The sequence below is a fragment of the Meleagris gallopavo genome, chromosome 2, assembly GCF_905368555.1.
Source record: "Meleagris gallopavo chromosome 2, MGAL_WU_HG_1.1, whole genome shotgun sequence".
NCBI classification, from domain to species: domain Eukaryota; kingdom Metazoa; phylum Chordata; class Aves; order Galliformes; family Phasianidae; genus Meleagris; species Meleagris gallopavo.
In genome coordinates this window covers 1300884-1327033 of record NC_139405.1, presented here as the reverse complement: position 1 = coordinate 1327033, position 26150 = coordinate 1300884, and the positions used below count along the sequence as shown (strand labels likewise).

General features: G+C 39.3%; 1 protein-coding gene across 14 annotated transcripts in view; it reads left to right on the top strand.

The window, feature by feature from the left end:
* Window positions 1–26150, top strand: part of LOC116216268 (uncharacterized) — a 359292-nt gene that overhangs the window by 114385 nt on the left and 218757 nt on the right. For 10 of the 14 annotated variants that reach the window (XR_014881790.1, XR_014881786.1, XR_014881791.1 and 7 more), the window contains one exon: window positions 5722–5809. The exons of the other annotated variants lie outside the window; for them this stretch is intronic. The gene's annotated coding sequence lies outside the window, so the exon portion shown is untranslated. The remainder of the gene's footprint in view (window positions 1–5721; window positions 5810–26150) is intronic. 14 annotated transcript variants of the gene reach the window in all.

Here is a 26150-nt window from a genome sequence, read left to right as displayed (position 1 = left end):
TGCTCCAGACCCAGCATTTTTTGGGAGCATTTCTCTGTAGTTCTGTGCTGCCCATCCTGCTGGCAGTGGGAATCTGAGGTCTCTCCCATCTCACTTTCCCCATGTTCTTCGAACAGAGCATCAGAAGGTTTCCGGAAGCTGCCAGAATGAGGTGCTGTTATTAAAGGTTTCTAGGTGAAGTGATCTATCTTGATTTTCACCCTATCCGCTGGGGTGAACAAATCAAATCTTTTGTCTCATTTAGGGGGGTAAAAAAAGTCTCATTTACTAAATTACACAACAGTAGGCCAAGAAATTATCCTTCTCTTTCTGCTGTGCCTGGTATTCTGCCCTGGGCTGTCTCAGTACGACACAGCAACTGGTAAAGATTTCAGCTCTGCACCGCTGCATTGCTTTCCTGCCCGATGAAAACAAATTACCTGCAAAACCTTGTGCACTACTGGGATTTTCATATGTTTATATTTTCTGTGTGAAGCATGCAGCAGCACTTTAGCTACAGAAATTTGAAGAAATATGGTTTCCTTCCAAAAGTAAACAAAATAATAATAATAATAACTCCTCAAACCCAATAAATAGTACCTGTGCAAAGGTGTTGAAGCTACTGCACATTATTGGTTCGTATCTGCTGTGGACAGTGATCAAAGTCAGTAGAAATCCCGGTGGGGCATGAAGGTCGTCCCCTACAACCAGCTGATAAAAGCAGCATGAGTGCTCCTTTCAGCATCAAGGTGTTGAAATCCTTGCAAACTTTTCCTCACTAGAACGACTAGATTTTGGAGCGTTTTACATGTTGCATGAGACATAATGTGTGCAGAGTGAAGCATCCCCATTTCCAATGAAGAATGACAGAAGGACTGACAGAACAGCAGGCCCCTCATTGTTCGTGGTGCCATGCAATGGCATTACTCTCTCTGTGCCTTTCATCACGGACATGAAACCCGGACCAAGCATTTTCTCTTACTGCAGCTTTTAAAGTATTTTTATTTTCTTTGTTATTGTTGAGTTCATTAAACAGGGCTTGCGAGCTCCCAGTTACAGGATCACTACTGATAATTTCATTAGAACTGTAACTCCAATGCTCACATGCCTTCTGGGGAAAACCCTCACAGTTCATAGCCCAGCCACTCATCCCCCTGAATTTGAAGGGTCTCAAGCTTCCAGGTTGGGTGAAATGGATATCATCTGTGTATTACACCACCCCACATAGTTCCTGGAGAACTACAGAGCTGCCAGCTGTGGTCTGATTGTGGGCATGTCAGGAAAGATGCTCCATGTACAGGTGTAGTGAGTTTTTCTCTGCAATTTATACACACCAGTAGAGTGCCCAACCTGTTGGATGAATATTAGCAAATAGCCCAGCTTGCATGGAGATGAGAGCAGGCAAGGAGCAGGTTTGTTGAAGAGCACAGCTGGTTGCACTGCAGGCTGTTAGAAACAGAAAAAATCTCAGTTCGTCTGTCTTGGCCATTTCTGTCCAGACTTGTGCTACAGCAAGGGCATGCAGTGCTCTTAGCCCCTGTACTTTTGTTTTCAGGTTCTTTTCCACTCACCATAACTCAGAATATCTTAAATAACAAACCAAGTGTAACTTAGATAAGTTGTTTAATTTCTAAGTTATTATTTGTGTTGCTGTTGTGTTTACAGGCTCCGTCTGACAAGGCCTTTCCTATAGCACAGGAATAGCAGTGGAAAACAAGAAAAGAGAAAATCCTCTCTGCCTCCTGAGTCTTCCCTCTGTGTCGAGTTGTGCGTTCTCTGGGATGGACATCCTTTCAAGCTCAGAATAGTAAATAATAATATACTGAATACAATTCTGTAAAGCTTTCCTCCTACAAATCAAATTCTGGAAAGCTAGGTTTACTTTTCAGATTCCTCCAGTTGGTTTCTGCTTGTCTTGAACCTCTGCCTACAACCTGTGGCAGTCCAGCAGGAGTTGAGAATAGAGAGGCTGTCTGATACTACTGATATATCTCACGTGTGAACTCTGCAAAATTGCCTATTTGTTGCACAGCATGATGCATGTTAAGGGAAGATTCCCGCTCTTTATGTTTATTTTGCTTTGTAAATTATGTGCATGTCAGTTAAAACCTTGAGATAAATATGTATATTTTTGTAAACAGAAACAAATGCAAGGAAAAACATTATTTTTTTATTGGTAACTCATTAAAAGGGAGTCTGAAGCTAGGGAGAAAAGTGGTTCTGTAATCCCACGGCCAACATAAGATTTGGTTTGTTTTTGACCTCATAAAGAGCTGTGTGTGTATTAGGAATCTGACTGGGATGTGCTGGATTGCATATGAGTTCTGAGACACAGTGACAGGTTGGGTCTTCAGCTCTTTAGAGGTTGTGCTTATTCAAATGCTACAAGAAGAAACGCTTATATTTTTCAGTTCTTAACCTTCTCCAGCAAACGTTAGAATCATAGAATTGCTCAGGTTGGAAAAGACCTTAAAGATCATCAAGTCCAACTGCAACCTAGACATACTACCCTAACTCTAACAACCTTCTGCTAACTCATGTCCCTGAGCACCACATCCAAATGGTTTTTAAATACATCCAGGGATGGCTGTGTTTAAAACCACCTTCCTTGGGAGCCTATTCCAGTGCTCCACTGCTCCACTGCTCATTGCAGTTGTGTTGCTGAGTTGACTCTCCAAAAAAAACAACCAACCCCTAGCGATGCTCTTCTCATTGATGCTGTGCCTATTACCAAAGGACACCGTGCAGAAGTTATGCTATGTGTTACAGGGCTCCTGTAGGGCTGGAGGGGGAAACCTGGTGTTCCTGCTTTAATGATGACAGCTGAGTGCATCTGCTGTTGTGTGACTGTTGAGGAGAAAGAGGACAAACTTATTCAGAGATCCCAACCATGAGTCTCCGAGCTGCAGAGTGCAGGCAGAGTGCTGCTGTCAGCCTGCTCCCTGAAGTGAGATGTGCAAGGCATGGTGCAGGTGGACACAGATACTGTCGGGCTTCATAATGAGGTGTGCTGGGAGCAGGATATATCTTAGCAAAACTAATTGTGTGCATTTCATTTGGAAGGAGGTAGGCTGGGAGGGACTCTTCAGTAGTTTTAAAATATAAAAACTTAGGAGATGATCATTTTACTCTGTATCCAATCAAGAATCAATTCCTTAGCAAGGTTGATTTTAATTTTATTTTTCTTTGTCAGTTGGGATATAAACGTTCTAAGCATGGCAACAGGCTGCTGGGAGCAATTGCTTAACCTTGCAATTAGATGTGTTAAAAAACAACTTGGAAAAACTCCTGCTTAAGGGCAACACAAATGTACTTGAGGCTGTCTGAGAGCCCAGGCATGGGCTCTCCAACCTCTCACCGTCCTTTCCAGATTTGTTTCTAGGGCTTGTTGCAAAAGCCTTCTTCTGGAGCTGAGGAAAACAGAAGTTAAAAAGGGACTTGTTTTCAGCGGGAATTACCTCTCACAAAATTTTTTAAAAACTGCCTTTAATGAAAGAACATACAAGGCTTGCATTCTAAGAGAACAGCAATGCATTTGTTTGGGCTAAAAATCACTAGGCTTCCTGGGTCAACTGAAAGCAAGGGGAGAGTGGGTTTTGGGAGCAGTAGGGACTGTTACCAATATTGCTCAGTAGTCAAGACATGTGATTGAACTGTTTCTCTCCACTTTCATGTGCAAAATGGTGAGGGATTTTGGTTTACTTGGTTGTTTGTGTTTGTACTTTTAGTAGACTCTTTAAAATACATATGGAAGAATCAGAGACATTTATATCTTAAAATTGTTGGGAATTCTCTACCTTGTCCCTCCTGTTTGAGACAGTGTTTGGCAAGTTGCTCTTGTCCACATGATGAGAGTCTGGAATTCTCCATTCACACTGAATAGAAATGCTTGCAGACCTTACGAACCCAGAGGGAGTCTGGCTTTAACTTATCTCACACATTTCCATGCTGCTAACAAAGTGCAATGCTACAAAGCTGTGTTGCTCAGATTAGCTACCATGAGTTGAAAAAGGCTAATAAGAATGAGGAAAACCAGGATTGTGCTTGTTCAAAAGGAATTTTGAAATAACCTTGACATTAGGTTGACTTTACAGCTCATCATCACCATTATAGAATCATAGAGTCATTTGAGTTGGAAGAACCTTTAAATTCATTGCATCCCTATCTATGCTCAGGAATGAGCCAGTAGTAAAAATACTATATTCACTTGACATACATGCATGAGATGTTCTCTGAAGTGCAAACATTCTGATGTAGTTAATATAGGAATCTTATTTTTTTTTCAGGTATTCTAGAAGCATTTTGTGAAGCGAACAAAAAAAAAAAAAAAAAAGAAGGGGGAATTAAGCAATTTATACCCGCAGGAACTTTTGTATTTCAGTATTTCCTTGCTTTCAAACTGAGACATAATCATTCTTTCCCTTTTAAAGACACAAAACTTCATTGTATGAAAAAGTTTCTCTTGTTTTATATTTTTTGTTCTTATTTTTCCTTCAGTACTTTTGTTATAGAAAGAGTAAATGAACAAACAATATTCCTCCCATGTCTGGAGCCTGGGGAAGGACAAAATTGAATCAGCTCGCAGCAAGATATTCATGCTAGGTGCATGCAAAATCTTCAGTGCTAGATATATGGAAGTACTCAAACTTCTTGCTTGTGAAATATGTTTCCATCACTTGAGAGATGTGTAGTGTTATTTTCTTTGAAGTATCAAGAATAATATAAGAACTCTACTTAATTGTAACTTGAGATGGGAAAATCAGACTTCAAGCTTTGTTTTCTGTTTTTATTTGAATTTCTCTATGTCTGAGAACTTGCTGTAAATGCCCTATGTTGACTTTTTAACTGTGGGGCACAGAAATTTTTTGACTTAGAAATAGGAAAGAGGGTTTCTACTCAATCGGATGAACTTTTTTTCTTGTATTTTCTCAATGACAATTTTTGTCTGAGGCTTTTCTTCCAGCAAAAATCATTTGCACTGGGAAAAGTTTCATCTCAAATCCTATGACCATTACTAACGACGAAGCACAGCCTGTGCAGTTGTTCTTGTTTTTATGGAAAAACAGGAGTAAGACTCAGTGACTTTGTTGACACCCTCCAACTTGGAATGTCCAGTCGTTTTGACCTCATTCCTATCTTTTAGCCAAAACACTTAGCAAAGGCACCTGATGCTTTAGAAACTGCATCTTGAGGTGGGATCAATGTCTCAGTCGGCAGTTCTCCACCTGTACAGTAGGAGTAAGTCTTGAAACAGTCATTTTTATGACTATTTTTGTCTTCAGCCCAGCTGAGACATAGATCTATGCATAGCTGTAGATTAGAATTCCAGTTTAATTACATCCATGGCCCAGTGTGCTGCTTTTGTTCCTATCACATTTGCTGCATGCTGGAAAGATCTTATGAGTAATGTGCAGGAAGAGGAAGCTTGAGTGATGCTACACAGATGGCCTGAACAGAATTATCACTGGCCTGTTTTATCTGTTGCTGTAACCAAACACCTGGGTGTCACCATGCGTGCCTAATTGTGTTTCTGGAGAGCTGGACCACCACTCATGAGCATGCATGGCTGATGTGCTGTGGGCTGACCAGCTCTGTAGTGAAGGGTAGCTGATGTCTGAGCACTTCAGAGTCAAGAGATTCATCTTATTTCCTTGTGACCCTTACAGTGATGCTTCATTGAAGTGATTTTTCTCCACTGTACTCATAAACCACACTTCTCTCCATCTTTCTCTGCCCATTCAGGGCATCTGTCTGCAGATCATCGCATGCTCATCATGAACTGTCTGCAGGTGTTAATCTACCTTTATTAAGATCAGGTTGGATCAATGAGGTATGTAGCATTTCTCCAATTTTATATTGCTATCTCAAGGAATTTTTTTCAATACTCCTATCTGCCGATCTTTTGTACAGCAAATAATTCACCCTTCACAATTGTTGTTTCTTCCTTATACTTACGCATGTTTAGCTGTGATAGGGAGCACTGTTACATCTGTACATGTTAATCTGCCTGCGCTGAACCATGCCCCTGGGTGGCCTTGTCATATACAATGAATGTCAACTTTCCTTCTGGGCAGTGTTTGGGTTTAAATAATTGTATTTTACTTTTTGTAGACACTTCTTTTCAGCAGACCATGGAATGTCAAGTGGACATTATCATTAGTTTGGCCCCAGTCCTGGGGCAAATTAAATGTTTGACTCTATTGAAGAATCTCCTTCCTCTAAATGATGAAATAAATCCGATTTTTTTTTATTTTTATTTTTTATTTTTATTTTTGCCATTAGAAAACATTGCAAGTGGCTTCTTGCATATTGCAGTGGTAGTGACTGAAAAAATAAAGCACTTCACTAGTTCATGTTTACAGTATATGAATTTAGTTTGGTTATACATTTTCCAGACTTTTTTTTCTGGAGGCAATTGAAATACTCTGGAGATTTCTCCTAGCCCTTCATTTTGGAGAGGACGGATATAAAATAAAACAGTTGTTCTTATAATATTTTGTTATATCTCTCTTCATCTGCATTTAAAAATGGAAAAGATAAATGAAAGGTAAAGCACTAGTTATAAAATGTAGACTTTCCAAGAGCCAAGTGTTACGAACTTGGCTTTAGCCACAGGTGAGGGTTCAACTGATGTTCATTGTATCTGAGACGTTTCTTACACATTTTAAATGCCTTAGACATGTAATTTCTGCATGACTGCTGTGGCCTATAGACTTTTGAATCACTCATAGATTTTAGTAGAATGACTTGCTTCTTCTTCTTTTTTTTTTTTTTTTTTCTTTGTGAAGCAGAATTTACAGATAAAATAAGGTTTTAGTATTAAAAAAAAAATTAAAAAAATCTGATTTTTCCTTAGTTGAGTTCATCACAATCTCAAGAATGGTTATATAGGTAGTTGTTTGTCCCAGAAACAGTCATGATTATACAGAATTTAAAGCAATAAAGCAAAAAAAATCAAGGTTGTGCTGGAATGAATGTAGTTAAAATTCAGAAAGAGAGATTGCTTAATTAACTTAATAAAATTACTAATGGAAGCATTTTAACTGCTAAATTTAATTTACTTGTCAAGATATCAGGCTACAAAGAGGAGGGAAGAGTAGGAACTCTGCTTTCCATTATGATGTGCTCTATTATAGAATAAATTTGCTTAAAATGAAATATATCACAAAAAGCCATCAATGACATCTTAATTTGGAACAGCCAGTTGAAAAGTAATTAGACTGTGAAGCAATCAGTTCTAGTAAATCAGTGTTTCTCTTTACATAAATATACATTTTTACTATTTATAAACAGGAAAGACTTCTAGATACTCAAGTAGTAAGGACTTTGATTGCATTTCTACTGTATGTGTTTTCTATTTTACAATACAAAATTGTCAAAACAAAAGGAACTGGGGTTTGATTTGAGTGTGATCCAGCAACATGCTTAAGCAAAAGTTTCACTTCAACCATTCATTCAAGATCACGTTTCCAAGGGGTCTTCTCACTGATATATGTTTGAATTTTATGGCTGAAACCAAGACCAGAAAATAGGGAAGGAACCAGAAGGAAAATACCTGGTACACTATCTCCAACTCTGTTATCCGTCAGACCACACCTCTGCTGCATTCCCAAGGCAGCTTGGTAGTGTGACAAATGGTTTTACAGCAGATTTGCTTTCAAAATTAACCTAAACCTATTCCTGTGAAAGTCAGTATTAAAATACTTCTTGCAAAAACAATTCATAGAATCATTTAAGTTGGAGAAGACTACTAAGATCATCAATTCCAACCACCAACCCATCTCCACCATACCCACTAAACCACATCCCTCAGTGCACATCTCCACGTTTTCTGAACGTTTTCACACTAAGGGATAGTGACCCTACCACCTCCCCGGGAAGCCTGTGCCAGTGCCTCTATCTGAGAAGAAATATCCATTCTGAACCTCCCCTGTCACTACATGAGGTCGTTACTTCTCATCCTATGTCTAGTAACTTAGGAGAAGAGGTGGATCCCCGCCTCACTACAACCTCCTTTCAGACCATTGTAGAGAATGGTGAAGTCTCCCCTGAGCCTCCTCTTCTCCAGACTGAACAGCTCCGGTTCCCTCAGCTGCCCCCCATCACACTGGTGCTCCAGACCCCTCACAGCTCCCCTGCCCTTCTCTGGACATGCTCCAGGCTCTCGATGTCTTTCTTGCAGTGAGGGCCCAGCACTGAGCGCAGCACTCGAGATGCGGCCTCACCAGTGCCACTGCAGAGGGACAGCCACCTCCTGCTCCTGATGGCTGCACTATTGCTGATACAAGCCAGGATGCTGTTGGCCTTCTTGGCCACCTGGGCACGCTTCTGGCTCATGTGTAGCTGGCTGCCCGCTAACACCCCAAGATCCTTTTCCTCTGTGCGTCTTCCCAGCCGCTCTGCCCCAAGCTGTTCACTGTGAATGGTCAAGTGTAGGAATAGTTTCTCACATTTACCATTTTAAGATCTCACATTTTGATGTCAGTGACAAAAGGAACTCCAAATGACTGGCATTTGAGTTGGAATATCAAAGAGCTCAGCCCTAAATTATATCCATTGGATCTAGGTATCTGATCTTCATAGATCTTTAAAGATTATTGCTCTACGATATAACAACAAATCCAGAAGGAAAAAAAAAAAATAAAAAAAGTTTTGAGAGTTGTAGCATTTGTTGAAGTTGCTATATGGCTGTTTGTATTCCTGTGTGGTTGCCTTCATCGTGGTCCTCTCCAAGCCAGTCTGTGTGCTAGGGAGCATTGCTGCTTTTAGTAAAGTTTTTTAATGTTTAAAATTCTTCTGAAACAACTTGAAGTGCATTTCTTTCATGACCCAGGAGTCATGATAAAGATCAGCTCCTGACTGTGTTTAACTATACTGGTGTTTTCCCTACCCTCAAATCCTATTAGAATCTCTGAGGTTCTGTGGCTGTGGTCAAGGTGCCAATGGGAGCTTGGTGCTGATCTGAACAGGTTCTTCCATTTGTGTTTGGTGTTGAGGTGGGGGTCTGTAAATATTAGGACTCATTTCAGCCGTAGTGGTGTGATGCCCTGCCAAGAGAATTAAGCCAGCATTAACGATTCTGGTGAATGTGCTGAGAAGGAATATCTGAAGAAGTAGAGCAACACAGATGTCTTACTGTAAATTGAGACTTGTAATGAAAACTGAATTAATCAAAGTCCTTACAGCTTTTAGTTTCCCTCTTTCTGCCAAGCAGCTCATGAATGGAGAGTTTTGTTTTCCATACCTAAGTGCAACTCACATGAGAAATTGTCTGTTACAGCTTTGAGAGGCACATTTTCCTGCACAGGCAAAATCCAGCCCAACTCACATACAGATCTGTTTGTCCTTGGAATTGAATGTTATTGAATATGCGCTCTTCTGCTGTGCCTTCCTTCACTGATGGTGTTAGCAGAAGAAATACTGGTGGCATTCTGAGTGCAGTGCTCAGGCAGGCAGCCAAGGCTAAATGTACGCGGCTTCACATGATGCAGTGGCATGAGTCTGGGGTGCCATAGAAGGCAGAAGTTCTTTGAGCCCAAACTTAATGTTTAGAGTATGCAATTGTAAAGAAAAGTATTACAACAGCAGCACAAGGCTCTTGGGAACTTGCTCTTCATAAATATACTGTGCATAAAGCAACGTTTTTGCAAACAGTAAGGTTATTAATAATTCTATTTTTCATCTGGTTTTTAAATGAACATATTTTACTGTTAATTTCAAGAGTTAAAGATATTCATAGCTAAAGTCATTAGGAAGTTAAAATACAACATTCTCTCAATTATGATTGTAGAGATTCACTTGGGAAGTTTTATCACTTTGGCTCTACGTCACTTGGGAAGAATTCTCTGCACAGCACTGTGCATGCAGTGGAGGTGAGTGCAGCTATCGCGCACCTGGCACAGTGCAGCATTATTCTGCCCGATACAGACTTTGAACACACAAACATCACCTTTGGAATCACAGGGAACAAAAAGCAAATTGTTCACTCCTGCCTGATCACTCTTTTACCAGCCATCAGTTTGCTCATTTAAGGCACGAGTGATGTGCAGCTCTAAATCATCAGGTAGCAGATGATTTAGCAAGGGGGGATGATGTGTAGGCAGGCAGGTATGCCGTACCTGTACTCCTATTATTTATCATGAGAAAAAGCTCTGTCTTTGAAAACAAACACTGGACTGTGCTTTCTTCTGGAAATCTCGTTTTCTTTTTTACCACTAAACTTGCAGTGTATGTTTTTACTTATTCTCCTACTTTTTTCTCCTACTGGCTTTTTTTTTTTTTTTTTTGTCATACAGGAGTAGTAGGCAGAAAAGAATAAAGAGAAGGAAACCACATTATATTTTGACGAGAACACTGTGCTTATCATGGCCATGACTTGCTTATCAGATTGCTTCAGTTTCCTATGACTTGGTGGCATGATATTTAACATTCTCTTTCATAAGCTTGTTGTTTACAGCAGTTTTCTCTTTCTGCTTAGCCTAATGATGACAAGAGGGTCCACCCTGGAGAGTTCAGCCTCCAGTCTTTGAAGGTCTCATTTGAACATATTTGCAGTGTGAGGAATGGTTTGAGGCTGTGCAATTTAACATGAGAGAAGAGGGGAAAAATATCGCCAACAAAAAATCCTCTCCACATTTTGATTTGTCCTTATTTGGGACTCTTAATGGCTCTTAAAATATAGGTCAAAGGTACATGCAGATTTAGTATGGTAAAGGCATATTGCAGTGCCCTTGTTTCCAGAAGGGGATGAGGCATGCTTTGTTTGAAAGGTTCTGTCTAATGCACAGCCCATGTCCCTTTCTGCCACTCCTGCTCTTCCTCCTGCTTGTTCTTGTGACTTCAGTACATTTTAAAGCTCCTGTCAGCTTGTATGCATTAACTCTTCTTCCTCTCCACCTTTTTATCATACATTTTTGGAAGGAATAATAGCATATGCAGCAGAAATCTCCTTGGCTACAGATTGGCTCGATATTTTGCGTTTTGTGGTGGCCTCTGTCTTTCTGGACCCACAAGTCCTCATGTGTAGGCTATTATTTGGAAAGGTAAAATATATGCAATGGCAGGGGACCTGAATTAGAGATACGGGATACATGCCTAGTTTCAACGCATCCCATTGATGCGTTCAAATTCTCTTCTTAATCATCTGAACCTGCTTGTGCAATGCCTTTTACTGAAAGTCAACCGAGTGGTAGCATTCCCCTTGTCTTACCTGAGGTACACTACTCATCACAGCCTGGCCCCAATCTGGAAATGTGTGCTTTAGGTAGGTCTCATAGCAGGTTTCCTAGTCCTTCACATTCCTTGTTTCTTCCTCCCTTTTTCCCAGAAGTGGTAGCAGAGTCACAAGTTGAATGAATGACAGTACAAAATGAACTGGGCTGTGGTTCTTGGTGATGCGTGTTGCTTGGGCTACTGCTCACTTGCAGTCTGGTGTCAAGCCCTGTGCTGCTGTTACCTGTGTTGCAGTCAGCTCCCGAGTGCTCTAGGGACACATATATCCTTGCCTATTGATCTGAAAGCCCTCGACATCATTATATTAAAGAAAAAATACACACTGCTTCTTGTGCACATAGTTGTCCTCTAATCTAAATTTGAGTATCTTAAATCTGTATTAATGAACAATTTTTTATCCTTCAGTATAGTGTTTAAAGATAACCTCCACTTCGTATTTACAAGAGCTGTTTTCTCAGGTTTTGTTTCTCTGATTTACATCCTGATATCAATTTATTTACGTTTTTATCTGTTTTTGCAGAAGCACTGAAGGTTTAATAGACAAGATCTTATTAAAGCCCTCTGTACTTTGCATACTGTGAGCTGCCATCCTGATCTCTTGCTGAGGCACTTGAGAAGTCAAAAATATAGAATATGCATTAATAATGTTTTTGCTGTTAACATACATGCTATCTTAGATGCATTACATCAAGCTAGTGAATGTATCCAGCCATTATTTCAAGCACGTTATAATAATGAAGAATTTTTGTTATTTAGGTTTGAATTTTGTTATTATCATTGTTTCCTGCCCCCAACTCCTTTATTTGCTTTAGCATAGGAAAGCACTGATTATAGATATTATTAATTAATTTGGATATAATGGAAGAACAGGCCAAGGGTAAGCAATTGAAAGCCAACTTTTAAATGTAAATTATAGCATGGTACATGATCTTTATGGTATAAATCTCATAGCACTTAATAGGATTAGGACACTAAAATATAGTGTAGAACACTATCTGAATAGTCTTGCTTCCCATTGATCTGGATGTAAATATATTTCTGAATGAAGTTCAAACAACTTCAGGTTAATGAGGAAAAATTTACAGCGGAACAGAAGTCCTTGGTGCATATCTAATATTTTTTCAAAGCATACTGAGTTGGTCAGTTCAACATACAAACCAGGCATGCATCTGTCCCAGGTTTATAACTAACGGGGTTTTCTAGAAACCCAATTCTGTAGAAACATTTCACATATAAGACCATATCCTTACCTTTTGGACATAATTCAATACTTCTTATTCTCAATCACTATGAATAAATAAATAATAGCTTGTAATTTATAAACAATTTACAAATGCATAATTGTATAAATTTACAAATTTGCAAACAATAGCTTGTAATATATTTTGAAGTATAATTCATGTTGAAATTATAAAACCAGATGTAGTTATTATCACATGGGGTGTACTTTCCAGCACTTTTCTAACTAGCATATTACATTATTGGTTGATGACCTTACCCTTGCTATTTAGAAAGGGAAAACAAAATTAAAAGAGGAAATGAAGTTCCACAGGAAGCAAAATTAGAAAAAGAAGACTTATTAAACTGCACATATGCAACATCTCAGTTTCAGTTGGCCCCACTGCACTTGCACAATGGCTCCCATTGATGCCCAGCTCGAGCAGCTGCTTATGGGACAAGGCACTACCTGGTGATAGTAAATGTGGCAGAAAATTCAGACCCTGGCAAAGAAACTTGTGCAGCAAGCAGATCATTGTCAACCACTTTTGTTTCATTTCTAAGTGCTTGATATTCCTGAGAAAATGAAAAGAATTTGATGCTTTTGCCATTGTTTTGTGTGTTGTTTGTAACACATTAAGTATCTCTTACAGAGGCCCACTTCATGTGTCTTTGGTACCAAGGACAACACTGATGGTAATGGCAGCAATGCTTATTACTTAAATGGCATTTTACAATTCAGAGTGTTGTGTAACAAACATTAATTAGTTCTCACAAGAGTCTTGCTGTGAAGTAGGTAAGTGTTGTTCTCCTATTACACATGGGGAATCTAAAGCAAGGAGGTAAATCATTCAGGGAGTCAGTGGCACTCAGGCACTCAGGCAATTGAAGCTAGTGAGTTTCTGCTTGCCAACTTTTGTTGAGTGCACTGCTTGTGCTGTACTTAGTGAAAAATATGCTCCTATATTCCTAAAAATTTAGCACATCCATCAGTTCTACTATGATAGTACCATCAGGTAGAGATTATATGGCTGTCTCACATCGAGCCTGTATTACCAACTCAAATACTGCATTTTATGAAGAAAATACACTTTGGAGCAGAAGGATATTTGCACATCTGAAATCCAGAGCCAGATACAGAAATGACATTGTGATCAAGCAGAAGAGCACCCTTTCCTAAGTCAACAGAGCGGGGCTCCTAAGCATGCTGCACCAACTCTGCAGTGCAACATTCAGATGTCTCTACGTTAATACCAAAAGATACCATCTCCAGTTTAGGAAATTGAAGGAAAAATTCCAAGGCTTATCCTACAGTGTATTCTTTGTCCAAAGGGTGGCCAGGCCCTGGCACTGCTGCCCAGAGAGCTGTGGGTGCCCCATACCTGGAGAGAGGCCAGGTTTGATGGAGCCCTGGGCATCCTGAGCTGGTGGGGGCAGCCAGCCCATGGCAGGGGGTTTGGCTGGGTGGGTTTTAAGATCTCTTCCAACCCAACCATTCTGCGATCTCTCTCTTTGAATAGTAGTTTTCTTGATGGTCTAAAACATGTTTAAACTTAGGTTTATGTTCTGCATAAACAAATTCTCCTTTTCGTTGCACGCTGACGTACCATTTTTAGGATACCACCCACCTCAAGATCATATTGGTGAGTCTGTATGAGCATTTGAAGGATCACCAGTAAACACTATTGAATTTAAAAGGTCTGAAAAAGAATCTCTGTCGTGTATGGGAGGAAAAAGAGGTCAGTAACTACTGCAAATCATAGTTTTGTGATAAGGAAGTTGGTCTCGCGATATTGTGATGGTAAAGGTGCCTGCACAGAACACACTGTTATGGTGTGATTAAATGAAGGAGTGCTTAGCACAAGTTAAATACTTGAACAATGAGACAGGGTCTCAGTGACTCAAGATACTACAGCACACACGGCAAATTAAAATTATGTAGTGTTCAGAGACCTCTGCAACCTCATATTGTAACTCAGTTTATTTGCTTTTCTCACTGTAAATCAAGTATTTGATTTTTTTAATGTATCTATGGCATTTAATTTCCTTTTATTTTTTCAGTGGGGCTACAGGAAAAATAGTGAACAATTTTGGTGCTTTGCCTTCACCTTTTTCTTTACTTTAATCTTTTGTACTGCAGAAATGTATGTAGGTGTGCAAAAAAATCATTTTGTGTAATTCTTATTCTTTCATGTACTGATCTCTTGCTTGTTCCTTTGCTTTCTCAGGTATGTTCACTCATCTTCATCCTCGTCTCCTATCTTCTTTTCCTGTCTGTGTCCCTATTGTTCCTTCTTTCTACTTCTTCTTACTTCTTTTTCCTTCTCTTTCACACCCTATATTCCTAGAGGTGAAAGACAGGCACGCTAAACCAATGTGCCATTTCATTCCTCAGTTTTTATGAATCTCCTAATTTTGTTCTTTGCATGCAGGTGCTGTTTTTTGATGAGGTGAAGAATTGGTGTGGGGATACACAGTTAACAGTGATTAATATCCAGTGAAAAATAAAATGGGAGAGAGTTGAAAAATGCAAATAATGAGAGGGATCACAAAACCAGGGAATGAAGAGCTCCATTGATTTTAGTGTATCACCCTTTTGCTTTCAGAAATTCAGGTTTTAAATCCTAGTTGAGTTTGCAGGTAAGAGCAAATTTGATCTTATCCTGTTCCCCAAAGTCCCTGCATTGTGACCAAGCTGCAATCAGGTATGAGTAAAGATTTTATTTGACAGAATTCCAGAGAAGAGAAGATGGCAGTGGCAGGCTGGGCTGTATGGATGCACCTTTTGCCATTGCACAGGGACACCTTGCTTGCTGAACTGCCTGGGAACTTGGACTCCTTTTGTGCTGATCTCCCAACCTTTTACAGTGTTTGTTTAAATAAAACTGGTTATCCTGTACTCTTTTACTAAGCAGAATTCTGGCAGCAAAAACACAGTGATGCACAGAAATAAGTGAGATATCAGTAGAAAGCTAGACTGTAGTAAACAGGAAAGTGTCACCATTTCACATAATGGTAATCCTTACTAGTATTTTTGTGCATACCTTTTCAGACACACAAGTGAATCAAATCAGCGGAGTTCCTGAATTGCTTCAGTTATTTCAAAGTAAAAACAAAGCGGTACAATAGTAAGTGGAGACAGCATAGCAAGAATAATAGAATCCATTTATTCACCCCAGTATTTTTGTCATCTCAGTTGGAACTTAAGGTGGATTTTAGAGAGGTGGCGTAAGGCTAAAACTCTTCATGGAAGGACAATAGTGTTTCCAAAGACACACACACACACAGAAAAACCTATAGAACATTAACTGCATTGCTTGGATTTGTTGCATTGGAAGCTTCCTAGAAATCATTGCCTTGGCTCTATAATGTCACATTTTAAAATATTCAGGTTGATCTTGTTGTTCATTACATAAAAAATTAATGATCTTGAAAGTATTACTGTGTTTATTTTAAAGAAACTGTTTTCTACATTTTAATTAAAAGTTATAATTCACCATCTTTTGACCAAGTTATCTTAAATCTTAATCTTATTGGTAATGGGTATTGGGCCAGATTCAGAGAGAAATACAATCCTTACTTAATGCAAACAGTAAAATATCAGCATTTCTAGAGATATGGTTTGGTTCAATTCATGTGCTGTACTAACTCTGCCTTTTTAATTAGAAAGATTCTCCTACTTATGCAAGAATACTGGGGAAAAAAGGGCATTGTCTTCCTCATTACGTATTCCATGTGAATTACAAATGGACAAAGCCAGGCATAATATGATGACTGTTTTGTTATTAAAGTACTTTAATAAGGTTAATGCTTCCATATGAATAGTTTTCAAAATAATTTTTTGTAGTTGAAGGTATGCTTTGGTCTAGTATAGTAATAAAGAATTTCCCTGTGGAGAAATAGTCAATCTTTTAATTTTGGCATGCAAAATTCATCTTTATTTTCCATTTCGAAAGAGCCAACAAAATGTCCAGTTTAAGATGCTTTGTAAGAGTAATTCTCCTTATATTCTGGTTAAAACTGTCTTATTGTGCTGCATCCAAGGGAAAAAATGGAAAAGAAAAGAAGTCTGACTTAATGCAAAACAATGAATGCAAAGTAAAAATAAAATATAAACCATAAAGGACAAAGTATGCTTTGTTAAAGTGTAGACCTGAGTGATTTTTTAAATTTTTTTTCTTCCATGGCTTTTCATAAAGAAATCTGAAGCTGCACTGCAAGTAGGCAGGTATCCAGAAGAAAAGGAAAATCTTACTGACTGCTTGCAAAACTGCCACAAGTAGGACCTTATCTATATGCATTACTTTGATTTCAAATTATTTTTAGCATGGCTTTTATTGTACTCATTGTTACATACATAAATCTTTAAAGTAATACGTTTTGTAAGAAGTGGTCATAAAAATTTACAGCCAGTAACTTTTCCCCTGTCCCTTACAATGATATTCTACTAAAACCATTAAATGGTTCTCATTAATGCCCTTTAAATGATTGTGTAATGACCCACAATCGCTTGTAAGTGAACAACCATTAAAGAATTACCAGTTCTTAGCATGCTTTTAAGTACAGTTTAAATACATGGGAGGTAATGTATAATATATTAGGAAAAAGTATTAAATTTGAAATTGTAAAAACATGATCACTACAAAAGAATGAGTAGGTGTGAAACCTCCCCTGCACTGGCCATAGCCCTCAGAGAGCACAGAGTAATAGCACTGCTTGTTGCACAGTGGCTTTTTTTTTTCCCTTTCTTTCTTTTTTTTTTCAGAAATGCATCTGTATTTTTTATTTTCTGGAACAGACTGGTTTTACGAGCCTGATATTGAGATGATCTGTAAGGAGTAAAATGACAACAAGAGGATGACTTCCATACAAATGTGCTGAATTCAAAATCCCAGGCATACCTGCTAATGACTGTTATTGGAAAGTGTGACCCGCCTGGTACTTTCAAAGGGCAGCTTTGCTCTTGGGTAGTGTAAAAGCCCAAAAGCAAAAATAGAGCTCATTTCGAAGTTTTGAAATATGGGAAAGGGATATCCACATGCATAGCTGACCTTGAGTAGTCTCAGGAGTTTTCATCTCTCTGTATGCAAAGAAATGTGAGTGATTGAAAGGACGTTTTTAATGAAGAGCATTAGTTTGATGGGGAGTCATGGCAATCTGCAGGATCTGGCCATCACAATTCCAGTCTGACCCATTACAGGAATCCTGGCTATGCCAGAGTCAGGGAGCTGCAGTGGTAGCTCTGCAGGCTGGAAGGAGCATTTCACAGGGTAATCACAGGACAAAACAAAACTAACCTGCTTTTGACATATATTAGTTGACAACCCTTCCCACGACAGGAGATTAGAATTAGGCATCTTTAAGGTCCCTTCCAACACAAACCATTCTATGATTCTATGATTTTTAAATGACTGTTTAGCTTTGTAGACCATGCAAGAAGTCCATTTCCCATTTTTAAGATCTAGCCTTGCTAACATAACAGGAGGTAAAACTTGGCTTTGTTAGACTATTGGAAAGAGCTATCTATCCAGATTTGGAAACACTTGGTGAATTGGAGCCTAAACAAATTGATAACAAACAGGGAATGCAGATGCCTTCCACAACAGATCATTTTAATTAGCTCACTCGTTGTCTGGTGTCCTATCAATGCTTTTCTTTTTATCTTTCCTTCAAAGCCTTAGACTCAGCTATCAGAAACCAGATCATTGCTCTGAATGTGCTTTCTGGCTTTCTCTTAAACCCTCATTTCCTGATCTCACCTGTGTAGTTTGCTACACGTCTTACTCAGCTGAAGACTGAACAGATCTTCACTTTATTTGTACTGCCTTATGTATTAATCCCCCCCCAGAGAAAAATTCTTTATGGCTGTCCCTTCCTCATCCTCCTGACCACCACTAGGCATTCTTTCTGAGCTCCCATGGAGACGGGACACATGGAAATGTACGTAATGATGCTGATACACTTTCTCCTTGCTAATTTGATTACATTATCCTGCAATAACAACACTTTTTGTTCAGCCTTGTAACCTTAAAATCTGAGGAAAATGAATTTCTGCTTCTCCAAAGCAAGAATATTAGGAAGTAATACTCTCATTAACTGATGTTTCAGTAGTTTTAGACCCTCTGTAAACAAGCCTTTTTATGAAACTGTCAATAGATGTAGCTTCTGTAGCCCTAGTACACTAGTTCTGGGCAAATGGGCAAATGTTACTTGAATTCTCAAGGCTTTGCTGGTTTCAGCAAAGAATCATACAGCATACAAAAGTAGACACGTCTATTTAACTTTCAGCTAAAAAATGTTTTAAAATCTGTTGAGTTTGTTTTTTGTTAGCAGTCTAACTAGCCTATTTTTGCCCTGAAGTGCCATTGATTTAATTCTAGACCATTTGGTCCAACAGAGACTTGAATCTTGTGCACAAACATCCTAGTGTCCAGACTTTTTTGAAGAGTGCCTTCTCAGTCCTTGAAAGAAATTTGCTGAAACCAGCGTGTGAAATATTTTAGTTCCATGAAATTTCATCTAATCAAAATGTTCTAGCTGGTTATGCCCACTGCAGAGAGTATCTGACCACTAGTTTCCAAGGCAGCAGGCAGCCTAAGATTACATTCGACTTCACGGAATGTTTGGATGCACAAATTTCAGTAGTAGCAACAAATGCTTCCTGTCATATTGTATTTGCTAAGAATTGGATCCCTTCTCCTTACCACTATAATCTCCATACCAGAAAGACACAAAATAAGAAAGATACCTTCCTAACATTTAAGACCAACAGAATGTTGATTTTATGCGTATTATTTTGTGTACATTTCTTGACTTTTTAAACTGAAATACATAATGGTACTTAACTGCATCTTAATCTTCATCCTAGCAGATAGTAATCCAGATATAGTACAGCCATATACTTAATACATTTGTCAGCACAGCTGACCTGGATGTTTTCAGAACATCAGTCAGCATGGAAGAACTTCCATCCAAATCTAAGATGTGTGCATCCTATATGAGGACAGCTTGTTTGTATACAACTCAATAGGTTCAAAATAAGATACTGACATGGAGATAAACCAGAAAATTTTCAAGGGACAAATTTAGTGCAAGGAACTTCCTTATGGAGCCCAGAGTGGACCACAAAACAACCTAGAATGAAGAGTGTGCCGGTAAATTTGTGTGCTTGTATGTTAGGAAGCCGTTTGGAAGAACATCATGAGGAACATATGACCTTGTAAACTTATCCAGACTCTCCATACTTGGGTAATGTATAAAGTCAATCATTCTTTCTTGCTGCTAAGGGCTCCAGGCACAATAGGAAATTTTAAAATATTCAAGTGAGGACAAAACATGCCTCAAGTTTACCATAACAAAGAAGTTACCTGGGGAACGATGTGAAAGAAGTTCAGATCCTCTGTCTGAGAAAGGGGAAGGGGATTTGGTGTAGAAGGGATGGAGAAGAACATGGATTACAACAAGGCTCATGATACTGTGAACTATTGTGGGACCTCCAATTATTTGTCAAATGCTTCATCTGGTTGAGTCTTACATGTTAATGCATGAGCAGAAAAGAAATTTGTGCTGGTGTTTGCTCTTCCATCCTGTGTCAAGTAATGAATTTATCTGGGTAGCTGTATGTATGGCTACATTTTTTAAGTACACAGGGCTACAAAATCAGCAGCCAGCTTTGGGCCTGCTTTACAGAGGTATTTGGATACTTGGAGACAGAGATTAACATCCTAGAGGAATTTTTTGGAGTAACAGCATACATTAGGCATAGTGCATAAACGCACATGAAAAATCTGTCTTGCTAAGGCATAAGATACTCCTGTAAATCTAGCACTATGTCTAAATAGCATGATACATTTCTATGCAGAGATGCCTGAACTCATTTGGAGTGAGCTAGCCTTGCCATCAGAAGCAACACAGCCATGTCATCATACTGCATAGGCTCAGATTTGTTGTGCTGTAGTACCACATCTCGACTGTACGTGATACTTGGGCTAGCTTTCTGAGAGCAATCTCTTGAGCATCTCTGCATGGTGCTGCTTAGCATTATGTAGCTGTACCTCTGGAGCTATTTTAAAGTAATGACACTCTATTTCTGATGAAACCTATTATTCATCTTTCAAAGAAGAAAAGGAAAGGTTTAAAAAAGAGTGCTTTTAGTCTGAATATCTGGATTTGGTAGGAATACTGATGCTCTAAAAATATATCTATATTTTATCAGACCATAGTGAATTTGTACCCGAAGGAAGAAAATTTTATTTGTTTAAGTGTGTCTGTGATGAACATAGTTCTAGTATTTTGAAAGTCTGCATACTGCATACTGAAAATAGGTTCTTTGCCAAATGGGAATTGAAACGCATATACGTATTACTCTATTTGCCTTAGAAGAAATTAATTTTCAGCCAGAAGCAGATAGGATTATTTAATATTTATCTTTAGCCACAGGAAGATGAATCTATTATTTTATACATCTATTTTGTTATTTTATATGTGCTCTCCATACAGATTTTCCTATAGGAGGTGCTGATGTACTCTTGCTACATCAAGGTTAAAGGGTCTCCAGTTGTTGAACTGTCACAGCTCATGCTGCCTGGTGATTTTTCATAGGAGCCATAATCATCCCTGGGATGGAGAGAATTCTGCTGAGGTGTATTGGCAGGGTGCATGTGTTGGAGCAGTGCAGGGACAAGTCAGAAGGAGAGGGATTTCTTTCCTCATTTGCTTTCCATATCAGTAATGTTGAACAACATTGTATAACCAAGTTGACTGATTTACTACCAGCGAGAGACTGGGCTGGAGTGCATAAAGTCATGGTATCACAGAGGAACATGGAGATGGGGACTGTTGAATGTCAATGGAGCATTACTCTGCACTGTCAGCAAACTTTAGGATGACCACAGTGAGAGATGCTAAAATGTCATTTCATGGACCACGTTATGTGCAGCTTACAATGAATATTTTGTCTATGGTTTATTACATTTTTGATAAATTGTGACTTCTTGGACAAAAATGTAGTTAGCTTATCTCTAGCGTCATTTAAATACTTTTAAAGAACTGATTTTGCCCCCAAAGAATCATTCAGCAGCAGTCTGTAGCCATGTGGTACTAATTTAAATTGCTGTAGCAATGGCAAGTTTCCTTCCTGAAATTAATAAATGCAATTTATAAGGAATGTTAAGTAATATCTAACGTTTTAATGCTTTGTGAAATTCAGCCAAACTGATTAAATAATTAAATTTGCAGGGCTAGGGCAATAGCTTCACTGTAGGAAAGGAACAACACTTTAGAAACTGTGTACGTTCATTTAGACATATAACATGGATAGATTTCATTAACGGTTTAGCTGTGCTAACAGGGGAATTGTGGAGTTAATCTGAATCCTGCCTTGTCCCACAAACACAAGGATGTTTTGAAGCAGCTGAGGTTATTTGCACTGTGGTGCCAAATTGACCATGCTCCTGAGGGGCGCAGCATTGCACACATGGAGGGGCTGTGGTTAAAGGGCTCAGGCAAGGGGCTCAGGTCTGCAGAGGACATCCAGAGCTTTCTGTCCAGTATGAGCAGCAGTAGTCAGGGAGGCTTTAAAGAATAATATAGGATTATCTTTGGAGATTTCGCAGATCCCCTGTTCAGGAAGTTGCAGAAAACTATATTTGGTTATGGGTATTACCTTCATTTCCTGCTGGATTCCACAAGTCTGAGCTCCATGCTTCAGGGAGCTGTTTTTAGCTGTCTAAGCTGCAGTGTGACAGTGATTCTGAGCTGCTCCTGCTTTCCCAGAGAGCATGGAGCACTGGATCCTTGACCTGTGCCAGCTCCAAAGCATAGTGCAGGGAAGATTGCTGCTCCAGTGCATCCTGCACAGTTGTGGTATCTCAGAAGTTTGATGGCTGGGCTGAGAGGCTGGCTCTCATCTTTGCCTTCCAGCATGTTAATCTGGGCACACAGAGCTGAACAAGTCCCAAGCTGCTGATGTTATGTTAAGCCTAAGTGTTCCTCACATTCCCTGTGCTAGCATCTATGGGTCATGCTTTCCATGCCACACTGAGAAGGAAGTGGGAAGAAAAAGACTCATGAAAGACTCATGAGACAGAGGCTTGCTTTGGCAGGTTCTAACTACCCGATCCAGATGATGAGTCAGAAATATCAATTAAACAACATCAAATATTTGAAGTCACAGGGCTTATTAATAGAAATTTCAGTATGACACTTGCATAGTCACACGCTGTGTGCTGTGTCCCTTCAAAGTGAAACTAAGGCAGACATCCTGGTGGGGGTCTGTTATAGACCAGGTATCCTCAGGGCACTCTACCCCCTGACCTGGAAGTCATGGATGGGAAGCAGAATAAACCCCCCATATTTCAGGTGGAGACAATTAGAGACCTACTACTCCACCTGAACTGCCACAACTCCATGAGGCCAGATAGGATCCACCTGAGGGTGCAGAGGGAGCTGGTGGAGGTGATAGCCAAGTTGCTTTCCATCATCTATCAGTATTCCTGGTCAACCAGAAAGGTTCCAGCGGATTGGAGGCTGGTCAAGATGACTCCCATCTATAAGAAGGGTTGTAAAGGGGAACCAGGGAACTAGAGGCCTGTCAGCCTGACCTTGATGCCAGGAAAGGTTATGGAGCAGATCATCTTTAGGGAGATCATGTGGCATGTGCAGGACAACTGGATCATCAGACATAGCCAGCAAGTGTTCATGAAAGACAGGTCCTGCTTGACCAACCTGATCTCCTATGATTGAATGACCCTCCTGGTGGATGAGGGAAAGGCTGTTGATGCAGTCTACCTAGGCTTCAACAAAGACACTGTGTCCCACGGTATTCTCATGGAGAAGCTGGCAGCCCATGGCTTGGACAAATCACTTTTTGCTGGGTAAAGAACTGGCTGGATGGCCAGGCCCAGAGAGTGATAGTGAATGGAGTTACATCCAGCTGGCAACCGGTCATGAATGGTGTTCTCCAGGGGTTGGTACTGGGGCCTGTCCTGTTCAATAGCTTTACTGATGACCTGGATGAGGGCATTGAGTGCACCCTCAGTGAGTTTGTAGATGACACCAAGTTGGGAGGAAGTGTCAATCTGCCTGGGGGTAGGAAGGCCCTACATAGAGATCTGGGCAGTCTGGATAGCTGGGCTGAGACCAACAGGATGAAATTCAATAAGATCAAGTGCTGGGTCCTGCACGTTGGCCACAACAGCTGCAGGCAACACTACAGGCTTGGGACAGAGTGGCTGGAAGACTGTTTAGAGGAAACGGATCTGGGTGTATTGATCAATGCTTGAACAATGAACATGAGCCAGCAGTGTGCCAAGGTGGCCAGGAAGGCCAATGGCATCCTGGTTTGTATCAGAAATAGTGTTGCCAGCAGGAGAAAGGAAGTGATCATCCTTCAGCACTGGTGAGGCTGCACCTTGAGTACTGTATTCAGTTTTGGGCCCCTCACTGCAAGAAAGACAATCAGGCACTGGAGTGCGTTCAAAGAAGGGCAACAAAGCTGGTGAGAGGTCTGGAGCACAGGCCTTATGAGGAGCAGCTAAGGGAACTGGGATTGTTCAGTCTGGAGGTGGGTTAGGGGTGACCTACAACTACCTGAAAGGAGGTTGTGGTAAGGTGGGGATTGGCCTCTTCTCCCATTAGCTAGAGACAGGACTAGAGGGAATGGTCTGTAGTTGTGATTCAGGTTGGACATAAGGAAATACTTCTCTGAGAGAGGGATGATGTGCTGGAATGGGCTGCCCAAGGAGACTCTGGTGGAGCCTCTGTCCCTGGAGATGTTCAGGAAATGTTTAGATATTATACTGAGGGGCATGGTTTAGTGGGAAATACTGGTGATAGGTGGACAGTTGGATAGGATGATCTTAGAGGTCTTATCCAACCTTGGTGATTCTATGATTCAATCATTTTATAATAATCATGACTGTTGCAATGCTTTGAAACATACAGTTCTTTGGCAATTTACACATTTTGCAATTTGTGAGATTGGTAAAAACGTCTAAAACAAAATAGAACTATGTATTGAATTCAGATATCTCACAGAACAACTTTCCTTCAATAAATGATTTGCAGTTTGACTTGTTAGACTAGTACTATATTACCAGTAAAGAGCATTTCATGCCACAGCTTTAAAAACAAAATAAATAAAATGAAACCCTTTATCATAAAATGGAGTGGTCAAAATATAAATAATCAAATACTATGCATGCAGTATTTGTGTTGAAAAAATATTTAAAAAATGCTGGAATTTCTCAATTTTCAGTGAAAATATAGAAATTCAGGTAAAAATTTTTCCAAAATAGTCCATAAATGATCATTCATCCTTAAATTTTGAGAAATCAAGACTCTATTTTAAGGAGGCAGGATGTTTGGAGAGGCTTTCTGATGTCAGTAAGCAACTATGTAGGCTCTGTGGCAGTTTGTGCCTCTCTTCTGCAGCATCACATTCAGGGAGAAAGGAAGACTTCTTCCACAGCTATTTGACTATTTTAATAATGAAAAATTCTTCCCATCCCTGTATGACTGACACTGAGCAGGGCCTTAAAAATAGTGAAGTCAAATTTCTGCCTAATGTTGCTGCTCTGGTGAAATGCAAACTCTTAGACAGAAAGGTGTCATTTGAACATTCTCTTGTGAGGAAAGGAGAGAATCTTTCTAAGTAGAATAATGAACAATCCTTTTTAAATAAAATTGAAATGAACAAAATAGAGGAAGGAAGAGAAACTGTTCAGTTGGCATCTTACTGCAAAATCAGTTGGTAAATTTGACCATGGCTGTAGAAACAACTTCAGGTGTGCTTGCTCATTGAATGATTTGCGTGACTGATGTGTAGTGGTTCTCATTTTTCTAGCCACATGAAAAGATAACAGTGTTTCAGAACAGCTGAAATGTTTTGTTCTACCCAAAATAAAATGATAGACTTAAAAAAAAAAAAAAGTATATCCTGAGAATTATGGATTAACTAGAATATATTCAGGAATAAATTGAAATATTTCATTATTTCATATAAAAACACCAACAGTAAATGTTTAGACACTTATCAATTATAATGCAAAAAAACTTGAATTCAGAAGTTCAGAAAACTTGCAAATGATAAAAATCCAGAGCAGCTCAGGATGCGATAGAAATTTTTGTACCTTTTTATATCCTTGTTATAAAATCAATGTATGCAATTCTAAAAATGTAGTATAATTTTAGTCATTTCCTGAGAAACAATTAAAAATGCTTTATTTATTTTAAAGTTGTCTACATTTTAAATTATTACTGGAGCTTTGACCTCTTACAGTGGAAGGCAAGAAGCACTCAGCTGAATCTACCTGACGGTACTGAATGTGGAAATTGGGTTTCATTTAAGATTCCAACTGAGACGTAGCAAATGTTGGATGCAGAAAAATTTTACGGCCAGAGTTTGTGAAGATTCAGCTTTTCTATATTGTCTGCCTTGATGTTTATTGTTAACGTATCTCCTGCAAGCTTCTGCTTAGAAATGTCCTTTACCTGGTACTGGCAGCTTACTCTACATGGCGTATCTATATCTTTTACAATAAGTATCTTAAATCAGGAAAGCAGCTGGTCCCGGCAAAATTACGTATGCATTTGTACACCAGAAAGGAAGTCGCAGCGTGGCTCTGTACTTGAAAAAAGTATTATGATGCTTGTGTTCATTATATATAAAATAGAAAATGTATTTTTACGTGGATAGAAGAATAAAATAAATGACCTGCATG